Source organism: Schistocerca cancellata, chromosome 4 (genome assembly GCF_023864275.1).
Source record: "Schistocerca cancellata isolate TAMUIC-IGC-003103 chromosome 4, iqSchCanc2.1, whole genome shotgun sequence".
Classification (NCBI taxonomy): domain Eukaryota; kingdom Metazoa; phylum Arthropoda; class Insecta; order Orthoptera; family Acrididae; genus Schistocerca; species Schistocerca cancellata.
In genome coordinates, this window is record NC_064629.1 from 578,678,552 (window position 1) to 578,699,923 (window position 21,372).

Genomic DNA, 21,372 nt, shown 5'->3' on the forward strand with positions numbered 1-21,372 from the left:
TCAGGACACTTTCTCAAGATGATTGATATATTCCTGAGGGACAGGAAATCTTTCAACAGGAATGGTAATAACTGCAGAAGTGTGAAACTGGTTCTGACCATGTTGCTGCAGGATTCGAGTCTGAGACCCGTGCTGTCATATCTTTATACCAACGACACAGGCAAGCAGTTGGGAGAGGAAATCGTCCTTTATGCCGATGACGCAGCACTATTCAAGCACTGCCATAGCCTCTGTTGGGCACCTCTACTGATACCTGGGATGACTGACTCAATGGTGAACTTCGCGGAATGTGAAAATTAGTCCTGAGAAGATACATACAATTCCGTTCACTGCGAATCTCAAACTCTAAACCGTCAACTCACAATTGATGACAATGACCTGGCTTGCATAATTCCAGCGTGTTGGGTATTTTTGGACAGCAGCTCACTTTTAGATTGTGATGCAAAAAGAGACAGCCAGTGTTCCAACTGAAATGGATGTTTATTTAGTCGGTGACATCAGGGACCATACGCATATGCACGCACATTGTTTACTACTACTCTGACGGACATTTTACTTGGCAATCATTGGTTGGTTTGAGAATGTGCGTAACACGAAACCGGTCACAGACTAAATAAACATCCATTTTAGTTGCAATTCTCGCTGTCTCTTTTTGAATTGCATAGACTTGACTTGGTGTGACTTAGTCAAATACACTCGTGGAAATTGAAATAAGAACACCGTGAATTCATTGTCCCAGGAAGGGGAAACTTTATTGACACATTCCTGGGGTCAGATACATCACATGATCACACTGACAGAACCACAGGCATAGACACAGGCAACAGAGCATGCACAATGTCGGCACTAGTACAGTGTATATCCACCTTTCGCAGCAATGCAGGCTGCTATTCTCCCATGGAGACGATCGTAGAGATGCTGGATGTAGTCCTGTGGAACGGCTTGCCATGTCATTTCCACCTGGCGCCTCAGTTGGACCAGCGTTCGTGCTGGACGTGAAGACCGCGTGAGACGACGCTTCATCCAGTCCCAAACATGCTCAATGGGGGACAGATCCGGAGATCTTGCTGGCCAGGGTAGTTGACTTACACCTTCTAGAGCACGTTGGGTGGCACGGGATACATGTGGACGTGCATTGTCCTGTTGGAACAGCAAGTTCCCTTGCCGGTCTAGGAATGGTAGAACGATGGGTTCGATGACGGTTTGGATGTATCGTGCACTATTCAGTGTCCCCTCGACGATCACCAGTGGTGTAAGGCCAGTGTAGGAGATCGCTACCCACACCATGATGCCGGGTGTTGGCCCTGTGTGCCTCGGTCGTATGCAGTCCTGATTGTGGCGCTCACCTGCACGGCGCCAAACACGCATACGACCATCATTGGCACCAAGGCAGAAGCGACTCTCATCGCTGAAGACGACACGTCTCCATTCGTCCCTCCATTCACGCCTGTCGCGACACCACTGGAGGCGGGCTGCACGATGTTGGGGCGTGAGCGGAAGACGGCCTAACGGTGTGCGGGACCGTAGCCCAGCTTCATGGAGACGGTTGCGAATGGTCCTCGCCGATACCCCAGGAGCAACAGTGTCCCTAATTTGCTGGGAAGTGGCGGTGCGGTCCCCTACGGCACTGCGTAGGATCCTACGGTCTTGGCGTGCATCCGTGCGTCGCTGCGGTCCGGTCCCGGGTCGACGGGCACGTGCACCTTCCGCCGACCACTGGCGACAACATCGATGTACTGTGGAGACCTCACGCCCCACGTGTTGAGCAATTCGGCGGTACGTCCACCCGGCCTCCCGCATGCCCACTATACGCCCTCGCTCAAAGTCCATCAACTGCACATACGGTTCACGTCCACGCTGTCGCGGCATGCTACCAGTGTTAAAGACTGCGATGGAGCTCCGTATGCCACGGCAAACTGGCTGACACTGACGGCGGCGGTGCACAAATGCTGCGCAGCTAGCGCCATTCGACGGCCAACACCGCGGTTCCTGGTGTGTCCGCTGTGCCGTGCGTGTGATCATTGCTTGTACAGCCCTCTCGCAGTGTCCGGAGCAAGTATGGTGGGTCTGACACACCGGTGTCAATGTGTTCTTTTTTCCATTTCCAGGAGTGTACTTTGGCCTTACCATAGACAAGATACTGACTTGGAGGTCGCACATGACTAGTGCGGTTAATAAACGATATGGCCTGTTTTATCAACTGCACCCACTCTTCAAGAGCGACGTGCTTTCAGACAACGCTAAACCTATTATTGAGCCAACTATCATACTTCCGGCCACCTTGTATGGTTCGGAATAGTGGTCAGTGGCCGCCGGCAAACGTCTCAAGAGACTGCATGCTCTTCAGAACAAGGGGTTCAGGGTAATAACCAACGCTCCGCAGGATACTCTGAACACACGTATTAGTCAGCACCTATGGTATATGCGGGTGTTGGCGTAATTTAATTGTACATGTGTTGACTTGCATCACTTTGGCCGGCCGGAGTGGCCGAGCGGTTCTAGGCGCTACAGTATGGAACCGCGTGACCGCTAGGTCGCAGGTTCGAATCCTGCCTCGGGCATGGATGTGTGTGATGTCCTTAGGTTAGTTAGGTTTAAGTAGTTCTAAGTTCTAGCGGACTGATGACCATAGATGTTAAGTCCCATAGTGCTCAGAGCCATTTGAACCATTTTTGAACTTAGCTTTGGGTCTACTACGCAATCTACAGTTTGTCATGTTTTTTTGATATCGTGTTTTTACTTCGCTTGTGTCGAGGTAACACGTTTATTTCTTTCATTTTTGTCGTTACATATGCGCTGTCTATGATTTGATCGTCTAGCACAGAGTTTTTGCGACTATTGCTTGTTGTTGTACATAATGGCTGCCCAAACTTTGTGCTTGGCGAACAAATCGTGGAAAATACATAAGTAACTATAGAAGCAATAGAAATTAGCGTGTTACGCCACACAAAGAAAGTAAAAAACACCACACCATCAAAAACTATGACAAGCTGTAGATTGTGTAGTAGACCTAAAGGTACTAGCACAAAGACCCAACAGCTTTATGTGAGAAGTAAAATAAACAAATAAACACACTGAAGATAGAACAAAACGTGCTAAAACCTGTTAGGTGAAACCAGAACTACAAAGGTGTTTTGCATAAGGCAAAATTCATATCCAATTTCTTAGCAAGGACGTAAATAAGAACTGCGTCATTACAAGACGATTAAAAAATTATAGTTTACATCATATAGAAAAATATAACTATACATAGTTTAATTTCGGTGTCTAGAACTGCTTATGACTGATAAGCGTGATATGTCAGAGTAAGTCATAAATGAGAAAATAAATTTCGTGCATTGTGTCACACATCAAGTTAAGAACACACAGCTATATTTCTGTGTTCATGTGTAAAGAAACGGCAACGCAATTCAGTATCACATACAAGATAATTGTGATGGGAGCTTTTGAATTTTCTTGGTCGCCTGCAGAAGCCAAGAGGCAATATGGCACCGTTGTAGTGGTCTATGCCGCAGATTATTATGCATAGGTTGCGGCGTGGGACGGCCTGTGCGATTGAATGCCAGCAAATACAGTCTCTCTCACTTCTGAATTATTTCTCTCTCTCTCTCTCTCTATCTCTCTCTCTCTCTCTCTCTCTCTCTCTCTCTCTCTCTCTCTCTCTCTCTTTCAGCAACTGGTATTGTGCTTCGGATGCTAATTGGAAAAAGAAAGTAAGAATCAATATGCATTTTATGTTGTATTTAATTTCGTTAGAGTTCGTTTTAAATTAAAAGTACAAATAAACAAAATAAAAAATAAGAATACAGATTGCCTGCTCATTTAAATTGAACGACTGCAATACAAGCGTAAATATCAAAAACACACATACAAAACCTCCGTCTACAGAAATGAGTAATAGGTCTTTTCCATAATGACAACAGCAGTGTGCAGAGCAAACTTAGGGTCTTCGCGGAAAGCTTGCTGAACACGATCCACCGTGTATACCCATTTTTATATAATGTAATTGGCGTGTTGCATCCTCTATTACAGGTTGAAGACGATAAAATCTGCCCGTAAATTAAATATTTTAATAAACGCATAAAATTGAATAAAGAGTATTAAGATCCGTCAGTGTAACTCGCCTTATTACAGGGCCTCCTCGAACAATCCATCACAAAGCAGATGACTTCTCCTGATGATTTAACAGTAGTTTACAGAAGTAAACAGGAGCTCCATAATGCATGTACCATGTGTTACCCAAAGAAGTCTCATGGAAATCCAAGTATCGTACTTCTTTCAGTCTTGCTCCATATTACCCTCTGAGAGGACGATCGACAGTGTCACCACAGTTTATAAATATTTTCAAGAACCAAGTTTGCGAGCTGTTTAAAGTCACATATTAAACGTCATGTTAGTACTATTCAAATACGTATCTTCTAACAGTAATGGTAGTATGTGTGTGTGTGTGTGTGTGTGTGTGTGTGTGTGTGTGTGTGTGTGTGTGTAAATATAATTGAGCCAAGGATGGGATTTAACTGTGAAATGGATTCTATTTAGTAATACAGAAGCTTATAAAATGCACGTTACCGCTGTGAACCAGACTGACACAGTAAACTGAAATTGTGTATAAGAGACTGCAAACTATGGACAGAATTTCTAATCAAATTCTAAGCGACGTTTAAAAGTTTATAGCTATCGACTTAGCAGCATCTAAACGCTCTACAATGCAAAATATGAATACAGATACACTGCTCAGTTGAATTAAACGAATACAATTACTGCTTGAATATCTAAAATATACATACATACGAGACATGGTGATCAAAATTTACCATCAAACTTTAAACTATGTGTAAGAGATAGTAATTAACCATCTAGCAGCATGTAAACGTGATACAGTAGCTTCCTCGAGGAGATTTTAATACCAGAGTGCTGAAAAGTAATGCCTCAGAATTTTTATGTGAAAACTCTTAAAGCTTCTTAAATGAAGCAAACGTTATTAACGTTCTAAATCTTTAGTCTTCATGTCTACATATTTTCGGTCCTCTGCCACTAGTGGACTCCGAACAGTAGCGTGTAGCATGGCTGTGTGTAACGTAACTAAGACGGTGGGTGAGAAACAGCGTTCTGTCATCGAGTTTCAAATTCAAAGAGTTAGTCAACACATGGCACACTCTCTCCTTCGGCATGACAATGCTACACCACACACGAGCGCTGCGACATCTGCAACATTCTGACGCCTTAGGTTCACTCTCCTCGATCATCGTCCACACAGTCCCGACTTGGCCCTCGGTGATTTCCATCTGTTTGCAGTACTTTAAGAACACCTTCGAGGACTTCACTTTGACAATCACCAAACGGTGCAAGCAGAGGAGAGGTTGTGGGTCAGACATTCCACAGTGACGGTATCAACAAACTGGTCCCTCGCTGGGAGATATACGTTGGTCGCCAGGGTACTTATGTTGAGAAATAAATACGTAGACATCAAGAATAAAGATGTAAAATGTTCATAACGTTTGTTTTTATTTAAAGAGTTTTAGGAGTTTTCACAGTAAAAATTTGATGGCATTACTTTCCAGCATGCCCTTCATGTTGGAAGTGGCTGATATGACGCAGTGAACTTTACTAACATAATTATCGGTACGCCAGGACTTAACGATTCATGTATTGACGTCAGAAAGAGCTACGACACTTTTTTTCGGTTTATTTTGGAGACTGCCGTACAATGTACTTACACCATCGCCAGCTCAGTTTCTGGAACTCTTCTTATTTGTCTATTGCTTTAGTTCTTCCAGCTCAAGAACATAGCCGAAATGTTCGTCTCAACAAAATAAAATCCTGTCTGTACCACTCAGTATACACACACATTTCGGAAAAATTTTTTCTGCAACGTGAACGCAAGTGCGGAACACCTTCAAATTCTCAGAAGAATGGCACAACTTTTTCAGTTTCAGAAGACAGTTAGTGGTATGGAGGTAACACACTATTGGCAGTTTATAGTACTCTTACTAATACAGCATCCCACGACCTATCGACCTATTTTTCACAGAGCTCTGAATTGAAACTGTGTGTGTGTGTGTGTGTGTGTGTGTGTGTGTGTGTGTGTGTTCCCTTTCTTAAGGAGCACTGTCGCCGTTATTCGATTTTCTGCTCACTCATGAGCCCTCTGGTATCCACGATTCCAACACAGCTTCAGAATTGCTAAAGATAGCAATATTATTGTAATTCTGAAAGTTTTTATATTACCGTTCCATTAACTTCAACGTTTTCTTGAATAATAAAGGACTGTAGATAACGTCGGCAAAAGAAAGAACTTTGTTGTAAACAAAAGGAAAGAAAACTATAACATCTTAGTTACAGGGAAGTTACAAGAGTAGGTTTTCAAATATGAGTACTTGGCTTCTGCCATCATAGCACATTGTAAAGTCGAAATATCTATCGGGGAAGGAGTCAGGCTAGCAAGCTGCTAGTTTGATGCAGTTAGACGGGACTTTCTTAGAAAGACGAGACACATTGAAAGGGATTAACTTAGCTGTATACAGGGCAAATCAGAACAACAGTGACAATATTACGGAGATTGTTATTGGATAATTTGTGTTTTGAAATAAGAGACCCGTGGTATCTGACGACTCGTTACACATTAATTGCATTTATTTTTACATTCGTATCTGTATTACACTGAAAATATATGAATGACAGCGTAAATATCGACGGTATGCGCTGTGTGCATCATTTGGAGAGAAACTGCTTAAATTTGTGCCCTGTAATTTCTGTTGTAACATAAATCCCCATTTCACTGTTCGCTTCCAAAATTGCATTCAGTAGTGGTCGATTTCGGCTTGGGTTCATTTTTCCGGCAGCCTTAGTTGTACGTTAACAGTGATACACAGCAGTATGGACAAGTTTACGCATAAAGAGTTGGCCGATGTGCGTATGGCGTATTGGTTCATTCGGTGCAATGGAAGAGCGGCACGGCAGCGTTATGCTAAGCTGTTTCCGCAGAGATGGCAACCACACCACAATACCTTCGCATATTAGGGTAGTTCAAATACTCTATGTTGTGGTTTGTACGCTTTTTCACTGTTGCGAAGGTATTTTCACAGAAACATAGAGGACTGGGCAACAAATCGAACAAACCATAGTTAAATTATCAGGTGTATCGCGTAACCGTAGATCATGTGTCTATTATGTCAAAATACTCGAAAAAAAGCCCTGAACAGACTCCGGAATTTGACTGTGAGTCTTCGATAATTAGCAAGCGAGCAAAATGTCACACCCAACCAGCAGAGATGACATACCTCCGGAAAGATGGAGTACGAGATTAGTAGGCGCAGGATCCTAAACACAGCCTAGCGGAAAATTTGTAATGTAAAGCCTCTGGAGAAGACCATGCTAGAGCAACAGCTGAAGTGGTTTGGACTTGTCGAAAGAATCTCGAAAGTTGGCGTGTTAATATTACAGAAGGAGGTAAGGGCGGATGGCAAGAGAGGACGAGGACACAAAAGAAACACGTCAGAGAAGGAAGGAGAAGAAGCACTGCAGGAAAGGCAGTTATCGCTGAAAGGCGCAGTAACTGCGACTGCAGACACAAAGAGATAGTCAACTCTTGTGTTCTCTACAGCAGGCCTAGCCAAGATTTTTGCTACTGCAGGCGAGTCTGCTCAGTGCTCCGGCTTCCTCCACCACTGCGCTAGTCCCAACAGGTGAGTGAGACGGGTACACGCCGAAGGCTGCACGCGCGGGAAACTTAGGAAAACTTACAACGCAGAGCAACTACTTTTAAGAGGCGAAAATTGCAGCATGCTTTTTTAAGCAGCATTTTATTGCGTGTGTTTATTTTCAACTTTTTATCTTTCAGTTAAAACAATAACGTTTATTACCTGATTAAGCAACTACATTAGATAGCGCTAATACGGTGAGCGGAACTACAGAAGGCCTTAGAAACAGGAATCCAACATTATGTCTTAATGTTTATGAAGTTAAACATATTTCAATTTTCGAATATATATCTGGAACTATGGTTCGTGATTCAGTCAAACACATGGAGCCACCCAGATTAAAAATCTGTCAAACCTTAACGCTGCGGGACTTTGCCAATTTCATAACAGAAAAAAAAGTTCGCACACATTTATTGAACTAAACCCTTAAATAACTTTAGTTCCTTATCTGTACAGCCAACGATATTGTTCTTGGGGTAATCTTTTATACACTGAAGCGCCAAAGAAACCGGTATAGGCACGAATATTTAAATACAGAGGCAGAATACGGCGCCGCGGTCGGCAACGCATATATAAGACAAGTGTCTGGCGCAGTGGTTAGATCGGTTACTGCTACTACAATGGCAGGTTATCAAGATTTAAGCAAGTTTGAATGTGGTGGGGCGACGGAGCGATGGGATGCAGCATCTCCGAAGTAGCGATGAAGTGCGAATTTTCCCGTACGATCATTTCACACGTGTACCCTGAATATCAGGAATCCGGTAAAACATCAAATCTCCGACATCGCTGCGGCCGGAAAGAGATCCTGCAAGAACCGGACCAACGACGACAGGAGAATCGTTCAACGCGACAGAAGTGCGACCCTTCCACAAACTGCTGCGGAATTGCCGGCCGGAGTGGCCGAGCGGCTCTAGGCGCTTCAGTCTGGAACCGCGCGACTGCTACGGTCGCAGGTTCGAATCCTGCCTCGTGCATGGATGGGTTTGATGTCCTTAGGTTAGTTAGGTTTTAGTTGTTCTAAGTTCTAGGGGACTGATGACCTCAGATGTTGAGTCCCATAGTGCTCAGAGCCATTTAAACCATTTTGCTGCGGAATTGAAGGCTGGGCCATCAAAAAGTGTCAGCGTGCGAACCATTTAATGAAACATCATCGATATGGGTTTTCGGAGTCGAAGGCCCACTCATGTACCATTGATGACTACACGACACAAAGCTTTACGCCTCGCCTGGGCCCGTCAACATCGACATTGGATTGCTGATGACTAGAAACATGTTGCCTGATCGGACGAGTCTCGTTTCAAATCGTATCGGGCGGATGGATGTGTTCGGATATGGAGACAACGGCATGAATCCATGTACCCTGCATGTTAGCAGGAGACTGTTCAAGCTGGTGGAGAGTCTGTAGTGGTGTAAGGCGTGTACAGGTGAAGTGATATGGGACCCCTGATACGTCTAGATACGACTCTGACAGGTTACACTTACGTATGCATCCTGTCTGATCACCTCCATCCATTCATGTCCGTTGTGCATTGTGCATTCCGACGAACTTGGTCAATTTCAGTAGGCCAATGCGACACCCTATACGTCCAGAATTGCTACATAGTGGCTCGAGGAACACACTTCTGAATTTTAACACTACCGTCGGCCACCAAACTCCCCAGACATGAACATTATTGAGCGTATCTAGGATGCCTTGCAACGTGCAGTTCAGAAGAGATCTCCAGCCTCTCATACTCTTACGGATTTATGGACAGCCCTATAGGGTTCATTCCCTCCAGCACTACTTCAGACATTAGTCGAGTCCATGGCACATTGTGTTGCAGCACTACTGCGTGCGCGCGGGGGCCCTACACCATATTAAGCAGGTGTACCAGTTTCTTTGGCTATTCATTGTAAAAGTCTTGTAAATTCATGGTTTTCTCAAACAGGTCGTTAAGCACGGTGCTACAATGCAATTCTATCAGGTCAAGTTGGCAGTAATGAGGTCAACTAGTAGCCAATATCGAGAACGCTCTAAAAAAGAAATCGAAATCCGTCTTCAGTCTTGCAATTTCTTGGACTGTCTTTGAGAATTCATGATGAAATATTTCAGTAACTGAAACGCAGTCAGTAATGTATGGTTTAGAAATGACTGCCCTGGGTTACGGAAAACGTTCCATATCATGAACTTTAAGCTGATTTTTCCATAGCGTTACTAGTTCGACAATGTTAGTCCTGTCCCCCAGACGTGCTGTCAAATCGTTCTCCCATTGTATTAAGACACTTAATGAACACAAACAGTTGATTATGTAGACCAAAATAGATTTTGACACCACCATAATTACCCTTAAATTTCCGTAATGGGCACATTCAATTCATTCAGCATTCATAGCTGAGAACCGCAAAGCCAAATGGTGTGACCTCATGGAGAAGCTGTACATGAAAGTGAACAGCAGGCGGGCTTGGAAACTGTTGAAGAACTTTAACGGTGATGCCACAAAGTCAAATGATAAATTTACTAACGTCACGGCAGACCAAGTCGCCACTACACTCCTTATGAGTGGCAAAACCCACGGCAGACCAAGTCGCCACTACACTCCTTATGAATGGCAAAACCCACGGCAGAAAGTACCAGGAACCATTAGCACGTGATCCGGCAGAGGAAAATCATCACCTCAAGGCACCATTTACAATGTCAGAACTCACTGCAGTCATTTTCAGCTTGAAGATTAACAGAGCTCCTGGTATCGATGAACTTAGAGTCGAGCAAATTAAAAACTTTGGCAGTAATACCCTACAGTGGCTGCTAGATTTGATAAACGCATGTGTAGAAAGGCTCCATATTCGAAAGATGTGGAGGAAAGCCCGAGTGGTTGCACTTCTGACATCAGAAAAGGACTCTGATGTTCCAAAAAACTTCCGACCTGTCTCTCTTTTATGTCACTGTTTTAAGATCTTGGAACGCCTGACGCTAAGTCGCATAGAAAGCGTCCTGGAACAACAGATCATCCCACAGAAGGCAGGTTTCCGACCAGGCAAATCGTGCTGCGGTCAATTCTTGAACCTGACCCAACATATCGAGGATGGGTTTGAGAGGAAAGAGATCACGAGAGTGGCATTTATAGACCTTTCAGCTGCATATGATACCGTAAATCATCGGAGGCTTCTTAGTAAAGTAATGTGACAAGAGATTACCATTCAACATCACTGATAGGTACTTTCCTGCATAACAGGAGATTCTTCATCTGTCTCCAGGGCAAGAAGAGCAGGTGGAGAAATCAGAGGAATGGCCTACCTCAGGGAAGCGTCCTCGGCCCAGCTCTGTATAATATATATATATATATATATATATATACAAATATATATATATATATACAAATGACCAACCCGTGCCAAACATCACGCGCCAATTAATGTATGCCGATGACATTGCAGTTGCAGCCCAAAGTAACAATTTTATGGATGTAGAGGAGAAATTAACCAGTACCTTGGAAGCTCTCTCCCAGTATTATGAGGCAAACCATCTAAGGCCGAACCCTTCCAAGACGCAGGTCTGTGCATTCCATTTAAATAACGGGGAGGCAAATCGTGAATTAAATGTAATATGGAGAGATGAACGTCTCGAGCATTGTAAAACGGCCAAATATCTTGGTGTCACTTTGGATCGCACGCTGACCTACAAACATCATTGCAATGCCACAAGGGAAAAAGTCTCAACTAGAAACAACATCATCAGGAAACTAACCAGCAGATCCTGGGGTGCAAACCCAAAAGTCCTGAGAACTTCAGCCCTTGCGCTCAGTGTGTCAGCCGCGGAATACGCCACTCCAGTATGGTCTGCATCAACACACGCGAGAAAGGTTGATGTCGCGGTGAATGAAATGGCACGGATTGTTACCGGATGCTTGAGGCTAACCCCAGTGCACAAGATGTACTTAATCATGGGGATCGCACCGCCCAACATACGACGTGACATCGCTGCCGAAGCCGAAAAAACCAAGCAAGAAAAGGACATGCGTCATCCTTTATATGGACACCAGCCTGCTGACCGACGGCTTTGTTCGAGGAAGAGTTTCCTGTCACGTACCCGAGCCCTGGAAGAGTCGGCTGCAGAGAATCATTTGAAAAGGTGGGAAATCGACCTGAGAAACCCCCATAAAGATGTAAAAGAAAAACTGGCACCTGGTGGAGACCTACCATACACAGTCTGGAGAACGCTAAACCGTATGAGGGTAGAAGTGCCTAAGTGAAAGACAAACCTGCAGCAATGGGGTTTCCTAAAAGAGAATGAGAACACACACTGTCTGTGTGGCTCTGTCCAGGATCCTCAACACCTGCTTATCTGGCCATATTTAGACCAGCCCTGCACAATGAATGACTTATGGGAGGCAAATGACAAGGCCATATTGGCTGCTGATTTTTGGAAGTCTGAAGTCTAGTTCCGGACACGGAAAGTAAGTAAGTAAGTATTGTCGTTCGTCAGAAGAAAAGTATATCATATCATCTTTGTGGCTGGTGTTGTAATAACGTTCCATTAAGTGTTTTTCCAGCTCACTGTTGTGCGATGGCATATTAAGTACACTGCATGGCTTTCAAATGATACGAAAAGTGAAGAATCTCCCATTCTGCATAGAATGATATGCCTTCTCCACCTTCTCTTTTTCTGGACAAGTACGTAGGCGCCATAGTATTTCTGAAGCAAAACATACGCCTGATTTAACACAAGTTGTTAGTAAATTCCTTAATGCAAGACAAAGCGACTGATTTGCTATAGCCGTGTCTGGCTGGAAACTCCATTTTCCTCTTCCTCGGTCATACTCAACGCTACGCACGGAGCGCTAGCCTTGTGCTCAGCCGGAGCACTATTTGGCCAGGCCTGTTGTACAGGGGGAGGAACATGAGAGCCGTATCAAGTAAGTACTTAATTACAACTATGAAAACAATTTTTCCGTTATGTATACCTGCTTGAAATGCAAAAACGTATACCGATTATGACTGAGAAATTACGATTCGTAAGAATCTTTATATGTGTAGCAACTTGTCTAATCATCCACTTCAATAAAATCAGATTAAATAAACACATACAAACAAAAAGTACTGGTGTAACGAATGAGTTGTTGATTCTAAAAAAGCTTCCGGCGACCATAATTCCACTAGATCTTGTGGAAATATTGCCACTAATAACGGCAGTATGCTTGCAATAATACCTGAACGGAAGATCAGCCACCCTCCGACCACCGCGCTGGTGACTATACGTACTGGATTATTCTTGACTAGCCCTGCAACAGAAAGACCACAGGCATCTTTACTAACCCTCAGAATGTTACAACCACAATCAAATATAATAACGCACTCTGGATGCGACTTAATTCTTAAAGGACTATGACAATGCTCACAGTTTCTTGCAGTCGATGGCTCTTTCAACGGTCCCATTTCAGAATCAGAATAGTTCAGCTCAAGCATTCGTACCTTCCTCATGTATTATTCTTAACAGAAGTCCGATGTGATGGAAGGAGCATCGTAGAATGTGAGAAACATCAGCTGTATCAAAATAAAAACCAAAGATGTCTGTAGTGAGTCACTAAAATGCAACGGTCAATCAGTGCACTGAGTTGCTTGACAAGAGACACGCTCAACTGAAGAAAAAGTGTTAGGTCTCGCCGACGACGAATTCATTACAAAAACATAGGGAGACCGGCGGGGTCCCTTTCTCAGAGTAATCATCTTGGAATTCGCTTTAACGGTTTATTGATACCACGAGAGACCAAAATCAGAATTAGAAATCCACTTCTTTCAAACTCGAGTCCATGGAGTTAATCACTGGGCAGCCTTGCTCGGTCGTTGACGACGAGTCCTTAAGACGGTGCACAAAATCTGAATTGAAAATGTATGTGGAAGGGAGGCGTTAGAGATCCATTTTAGAAACCGTCCTGTCGTCTGTAAAACCGAAATCAGAATATCCAGACGGTGATTTTAACCAGTCTTCTCGATTACGAGTCCAGTATCTTAATTGGAGTATGAAACATTCGAAGACAATTAAAATTAGACATAGTAACAAACATGGATCTTCAAAACATTTCAGTCCATCACCCATCTGTAAGTAGGCTGTTTATGTTTTCTTTATGTAAGTTTGCTGTTTATGTTTTCTTATTGGCAACGTTACGTAGCGCTCTCTGTATGAAAATCACTGGCTGTGCTGTGTGCAGTATGTCGCTAGTTTGCATTGTTGCCTGCCATTGTTGTCATGAACTGCTATAGCTGGATGTGAACAGCAGATAGCGTTGGGCAGTTGGAGGTGAGCCGCCAGCAGTGGTGGACGTGGGGAGAGAGATGGCGGAGTTTTGATAATCTGTAAGACTGGATGTCAATTATGAATATTAAGGTAAATACAGTGTTTGTTCTCTATTAAAATCTTTCATTTGCTAACTATCCCTATCAGTAGTTAGTGCCTTCAGTAGTTTGAATCTTTTATTTAGCTGGCAGTAGTGGCACTCGCTGTATTGCAGTAGTTCGAGCAGCGAAGATTTTTGTGAGGTAAGTGATTTGTGAAAGGTATAGTTTAATGTTTGTCAGGGCCATTCTTTTGCAGAGAATTTTGATAGTCAGATTGCGTTGCGCTAAAATTATTGTGTGCCAGGTTAAGCACAGTCTTGTACAATTGTTATAAGGGGACGTTTCATATGTAAAATTGTTCAAAGGGGACGTTTCATATGTCGACCCTTAGCCTAGGATACCTCACTGGAATCTTCTGATTTTTTTCTTGTAGTTTGTGTAATTAGTGTAGATTTTGTTTATTGCTAGTGCGTAATTGTAGAGGGAATCTCCTTTGTAGTTGCAGTCTTTCATTGTTGTACTGTAAAACAGTTGTGGCATGCATGTAGATTTGCACCAAGTATTTCGCAGCTGCAATTAACTAGATATTATTTTCAGTGCTATGTTAATGTGTTCTCCTATTTTTGCTCTTCAAATTGTGTTTTTCTGTGTTATCGTGTGAAATATTGTCACAATAATGGCGTGTGAAAAACGTAACACTCGGCTCCAAAGTAAACTGAGAAACGACAGTGAAGACGAAAGCAATGTGTTAGCGCCACTGTGTAATGAGTTAACTAATGTTCAAAGTAGTAATTTGGTAACTGTGCATAGGGAAATGGAGCGGACGTCAAACAATGGCGTAGACAGTCAAACAGGTAGTGAACAGGGAAGCATTATCGATCGGTCGGTCGGCAACAGCTCGCCTCAGGAATCCGAAATGATAGGACACAATATTGCAAATACTGTAGATTCAGGTTTTGCGTCCTCACCGTTTTCTCAAATAAGTCAAGACACATTTTCAGCTTGTCAAAATGTGAATGTTGCCGGCGCAAATGCACTGCCGAAAAGAGTAGAGGAACAGATTCCAGACACTAATGCATTGTTATTACAACTAATGCAACAAATGGAACAAAATCAGAGACAGATGGGACAAAATCTTCAAAAGTTAGACACAATGGAACAAAATCTTAAAAAGTTAGACACAGTGGAACAAAATCTTAAAAAGTTAGACACAGTGGAACAAAATCTTCAAAAGTTAGACACAATGGAACAAAATCTTCGGAAGTTAGACACCACACTTGAACAAACACGTGAAGATCTAACTACTGAGTTACATAACATTGAATCGAAATACCAAAAAGTCTGTAATGACGTAAAAACACAAATTTGTGAGCATTTTCAGCCTATTTTTTCGCGGCATGAAAATGCATTACAGAATCACGAAGCAGCCATAAAAGAACTGCAAACTATTGTTCATGAAAATCATGAGACCTTGCAAGCTAAAATGGACTCAGTTGCATCTACCGATTCGGTTACGCAACTTGCAAAATCTCAGGAAAACTTAAAGGACACAGTAGAAAGACACATGGGGGAAATTAGTTCATTATCAGAGAAAGTAGCCGAACTTTCGGATCAGGTCACTAACTTATCTACAAAGGTAGATGATGATCTGAATGACACAAGACCCATAGCCTTCACTGACACAGAAGAGTATGAACAAATTAGAAAATTCAAACAAAATCAAAATCAAATCAATACACAGTACAAAAGAGAAATCCGGGAAGTACAAGATCAGTTGACACAGGTAATACAAGAATTACGTATTTCAGAGGATACTCGCGCTCCAACACGGGAAGAGGAACTTAGAAATACGGAAAAGCCACAAAATAATAGCACAGGGCATTTCGGTAATTATGAAAGAAATTGGCAAGGTACACCGAATTTTGAGATGGAACCGCCGAAACGACGTGACAATGACCGACATGCTACTCGCCGACACGATGATTTTGACTATAAGCTGTTCATTACTACACGTAAATTCAAAACATTTAAGAATTCTGGTAACGACATTCATCCACAAGCATGGCTCCATCAATTCTCTCATTGTTTCCCTCCCAACTGGTCATTGGAGCACAGGTTAGAATTTATGTGTGGCTACTTAGAGAATGAACCAGCTGTAAGAATGCGATCGGTCATTCACGATTGCCACAGTGAAAGAGAATTTTACCATGCCTTCCTCTCAGCATATTGGTCTCAAGCCACACAAGACCGCGTAAAACATAGCATCATGATGATGAAACACTTTGAACAATCTGAATTTTCCAGTCTTGTCAAATATTTTGAAGACATGATGCACAAGAATCAGTACCTATCAAACCCATACAGCCCCTCAGAACTCATCCGCATTTGCTTAATCAAACTGCCCGAACATTTGAGACATATTATTTTAGCAGGACGTTGCAAAGACGACATTGAAGCTTTTCAGGGACTGTTACAAGAACTGGAAATTGACACAGACAGTCGCGGGATGCGAAAACAGGAAAACAATCATTACAGGTCACATCCGTCACAATTCCGTGACGACAGAAACAATAAATGGCCACGACAAACCTATTCTTACAACGTAAATCGTGACCAAAACAGACACCACCCATATGACAACCACTGGCAGAGTAATAGTTACAGGGAAAGATCACCTTTCCGCGGTAATGACTATCACAGAGACAATCAGAGAAACAGACAATATGGGAACCAATATAACTATTATCAAGGGAGACAGAATAACTTTAGACGCAACGGTCCAGCACGCAGTTACGACTCAGGCAGAAATTCTCCACCACATGACCGACAAGAAAGAAACTATCGAACCTACCGACATGACGACAGACGATATGATCGTAACGACAGACCTGAATTGCATCAGAACTGGCGAGTTTTAAACAGAGCTGGGCCCTCTGGGCAAGGCGAATTTGTGGAAGTTAGGCCTCCAAATCCCAATAACGACGCGCGCCAACAAAGAGACAATAGGCGATGACTCACACCGCTGGCAGCCACAATATGTACTTATGAAACTGATGACGCTGCTGCCGTAGCTAGTAATTACGTAAAAATGGAAGACATTAGAGACATCTTACTCCAGGAACACGACGTAAAACATAACAACATTGCATATCCTGTGATCCACATTACTGTAAATGACGTAAAATTTACGGCAGTACTTGACTCTGGCAGTCCCATTTCAGTAATTAGTGAAACAGCTTTTAGCAAATGCAACAAATCGAACGATTGCCCCACACTTCCGTTACGTAAGATTAAATTACAAGGTGCAATCTTTGGAAAAAGTGTAGATGTACGCCAACAAACCAATTTAGAATTCTTTTGCCAAAGCCACAGCTTCTCTATGAACTTTCTTATTGTTCCATTATTGTCGACGGAAATTATACTGGGAGTAGACTTTTTGAATGAATATAAAGCAATCTTAAGCTTTCACGATGCTGAAATAAGTTTAGAGAAAGAAGGTAAGTCAATAGCTTTGAAATTTGAAGACTGGCTCTCAAACCATGATGAGGAAATTAATCGGCTTTACCTTCTGTTAGATAACAGTTCGGAATTTTCTACGGAACTAGACACTAACAATCACTCTGCAAGTACTGACAGGGATGACATCGACGGCATATTTGAAATTAATGAGTTAATTCAGAATAAAATTCAGACAATTGAGAATTGTAATGACACTGATAGGCAGGACCTTTTTGAGATTTTACAAGCACATTCCACAGTTTTTACTCACAAAACAGGAACAATCAAGGGGTTTCAATACCAATTTCGTGTTCGTGAGCATACTAAATTTTGTGTTAGACCATACGTAATTCCAGCACATTATAGGGACCGTGTTAGAACAGAAATACAATCTATGCTTGACGAGGGCATTATTGAGCCTGCAGTAAGCTCATACAACAATCCGTTACATGTTGTTGAGAAGAAAAATGGATCGATCAGACTTGTCTTAGATTCGAGACAAATCAATACTATCATCATTCCTGAAACAGATAGGCCGCAGACGATGGAAGAACTTCTTCAAAATTTTAATGGTGTAAAAGTGTTGTCTTCCATTGATCTCAGATCCAGCTTTTATCAGATCGAACTTCATCCAGAATGTAGAAAATACACAGCTTTCCTTTGTTTCGGCGTTTGTTATCAGTTTCGGAAACTTCCTGTTGGTTTGAACATTTCTTCAGCAGCATTCATTAGCGGGTTAAATTCCATATTACCTGAGTTCTTAAAACGTCACATCACCTTATATGTGGACGATATTCTAATAGCAGAAGCTTCATGGGAACAACATAACCGCATACTCAACAGTTTGTTACGTATTTTTGCAGAATCTGGAATTACAGTTAACTTGGAAAAGTCTGAATTCGGTAGGACAAAGGTGAAGTTTTTGGGACATATTATTTCTTCTGAAGGCATTCAGCCGGATCCTGAAAAGTTAGAAGCAATTAGAGCCATTCCAGTTCCATCCACAAAAAAACAAGTCCGCAGTTTTCTAGGTCTCGTAAATTTTTACCGTCGTTTTCTGAATATGCAAATTCTAGTTACACCAAAACTTTGTTCTCTCACTGGAAAAAATACTATTTGGAACTGGGACGAACAAGCACAGTTGGAATTCAATTCTTTGAAAGAAGCGTTACTTCACGCGCCAATACTAGCTCATCCAGATCTGTCACAAGATTTCTGCCTTAGCACGGATTCTTCTAAAGTCGGTCTTGGTGCCCATTTATTTCAAGAAGCCATAGAAGATGACATTACTGTTCAGAAAACCATTGCTTTTGCTAGCCGAGTGCTAACAAAATCTGAAAAAAATTATTCCGTTACTGAATTAGAAGCTTTAGCTATCGTTTGGGCATTTAACAAATTTCGTTTCTTTCTTTCTGGTAAGCACGTAAAAGTATACAGTGATCATCGTGCATTACAGTTTCTTATGTCTTCAAAATTAAATCATGATAGGTTAAAACGTTGGGCATTGTTTCTGCAAGAATTCCGCTTCACAATAGTCTACATTCCCGGCAAGGAGAACATTGTTGCGGACGCACTGTCACGCGCACCGGCTGGCCTTGAGAAAAGTAACACAGAAGGCAACCTTGAGAAAAATTTCAGTATTCTTTACATTCAGAAAGTCGCCTTTGAAAACTTTATCACCACATCTTTAAAGGACATTGCTCATGAACAAGATAAAGATCCGATTTGGAAAGACATCAAAAGTAAATGGCATGAAAAGACACACACTCAGATTCGGCATTATTACCTGGTTAGAAACAACATACTCTTCAAACGCTGCACTGTTGATGACAAGCTATGGGTACTTTGCATTCCAGACGATTTTGTTAATAAGCTCATTTGGTACATTCATTTCAGCTACGCACATTTTGGCCCACGAAAATGTTATCATATTCTTCGAACGACTTGTTATTTTAACAATATGGAAAAGCGAATTCGAAGAGTCTTGTCTATTTGTAAACTTTGTCAAAAGGCGAAACCATCTACTATCTCACATCGTGCTCCGTTGTTTCCTATTATTCCTTCCAAATTAAAAGAATTTGCTGCTGTTGATCTCTTGGGACCCCTTGTCACAACATCGAATGGATTTTCGTACGTTCTAGTCGCTGTTGAACTTACTTCAAAATTTGTTTCTTTCACTCCGTTACGTAAAGCCACTGGACGGTCTGTATCCAACGCCTTTGTTAAAAATTTCTTACGTGAAGTTGGACACGTTAGTAAAGTCATTTCAGATAACGGACCACAATTCAGATCTGCTGTTTGGTCACGCATGCTTCGGAACCATAAAATCAAACCTGTTTTTATTTCATTGTATTCACCACATTGTAACCCGTCTGAACGGATTATGAAAGAAATCAATAAGCTTTGCAGACTTTATTGTCACAGAAAGCATCAGCATTGGGACAGATATTTACACCTATTTCAAAATGTGCTGAATGAAATGCCTCATGATTCCACTGCTTTACCACCTACTCTTGTACTGAAGAATGTAGAACCTCCGAACAGAATCAGAGAGCTTGTACCTTTCCCGAATACACGTAAACTGCGACACAAAGACATAATTGATTTGGCTCTTAAAAATATAAAATCTGCAGCAGAGAAAAGGAGAAAACTACACGGTAAAGCAAATGCAAAGAAATTATATATTGGTCAGAAAGTTCTCATTAAAGCTCATTCATTGTCACATAAGAATTTTACACTCGAGTCACAAATTCTTTCTAGTTTACAATGGACCTTACAGAATCCGACGTATGCCACATGATAATTGCGTTGAAGTTGAAACTCTGCGTACTAGGAAGAGTAAAGGTTTACACCACATTTCTCATGTAAAACCATTTATTGACAGATAATCTGCTTTTTAACTTAGTCTTTGCAATTTTCACTTCACGCTACTTGTACAATTTGTCACACTGAGAAACTGTTAACACGCAACATTTTGGTTTGCTTACGAGTGGATTCTGGATTTGAGGTGCTTTCTGTGAAATGCCAGATGACACAGTGGTTAGTTTATGTGACAGCTACACGATTATATCACGATGTTACTAATGAGTGACAATTTACAATGTCGCTTTTGCGGTGTATCTGTTTTATATCTGCACAGTTTTTTCTGAATTCTTCTATAAAGTAAGACATGTTTTAGTGGTGACTTTTGTGCTATTGCTACAAGGAGACAGCCTTTTCCGTAGGACAACAATACGTTACAGCACAGTACTTTCCTCATCACGGCAATAAGCGTAATAACTAAGTTATCTATAAGCAAAGCATTTCACTTTTGTGTATCATGAGGTAAGTACATTGACTTCTGCAGAACTTAGCTTTCGGAGGACAATAACTACGACACTTCCCAGAGATTATCTTACAGCAAGACGCACATTTAGCGCTACAGGACACGTATTTGAGTGATTAATTTTGTACTTAAAACATTTATTTTTAAAGATTTTTGAATTACAAAGAAAGTTTTTCGTGATACATTTCATTCCATTGCTGTAATCTGTAACACCTGAAGGTATAATTACAACAAACCTCAGGGGGGTACACACCTGCTTTGTGTACCATGTGTTTGGCAAGCACAAGGAGCCCTAGCTAATATGGTATTTGCTTATACAACTTTACACATCGGTACCATATTTCTCTAACACATAAATTACACAGCTATCTGATCATTTAACAGAGAAACAAACATTTTTTTTCTACGTCAGTGACAGATGTTTACGTAATTACACCGTTGGGTAACTTCACACTTAAGAAATTGTACTTTGTCTGTACCTTTTGCACTGTTCATATTTTTTTGGAACCATTGTGATTCTATGAGAGCTTTGAATGA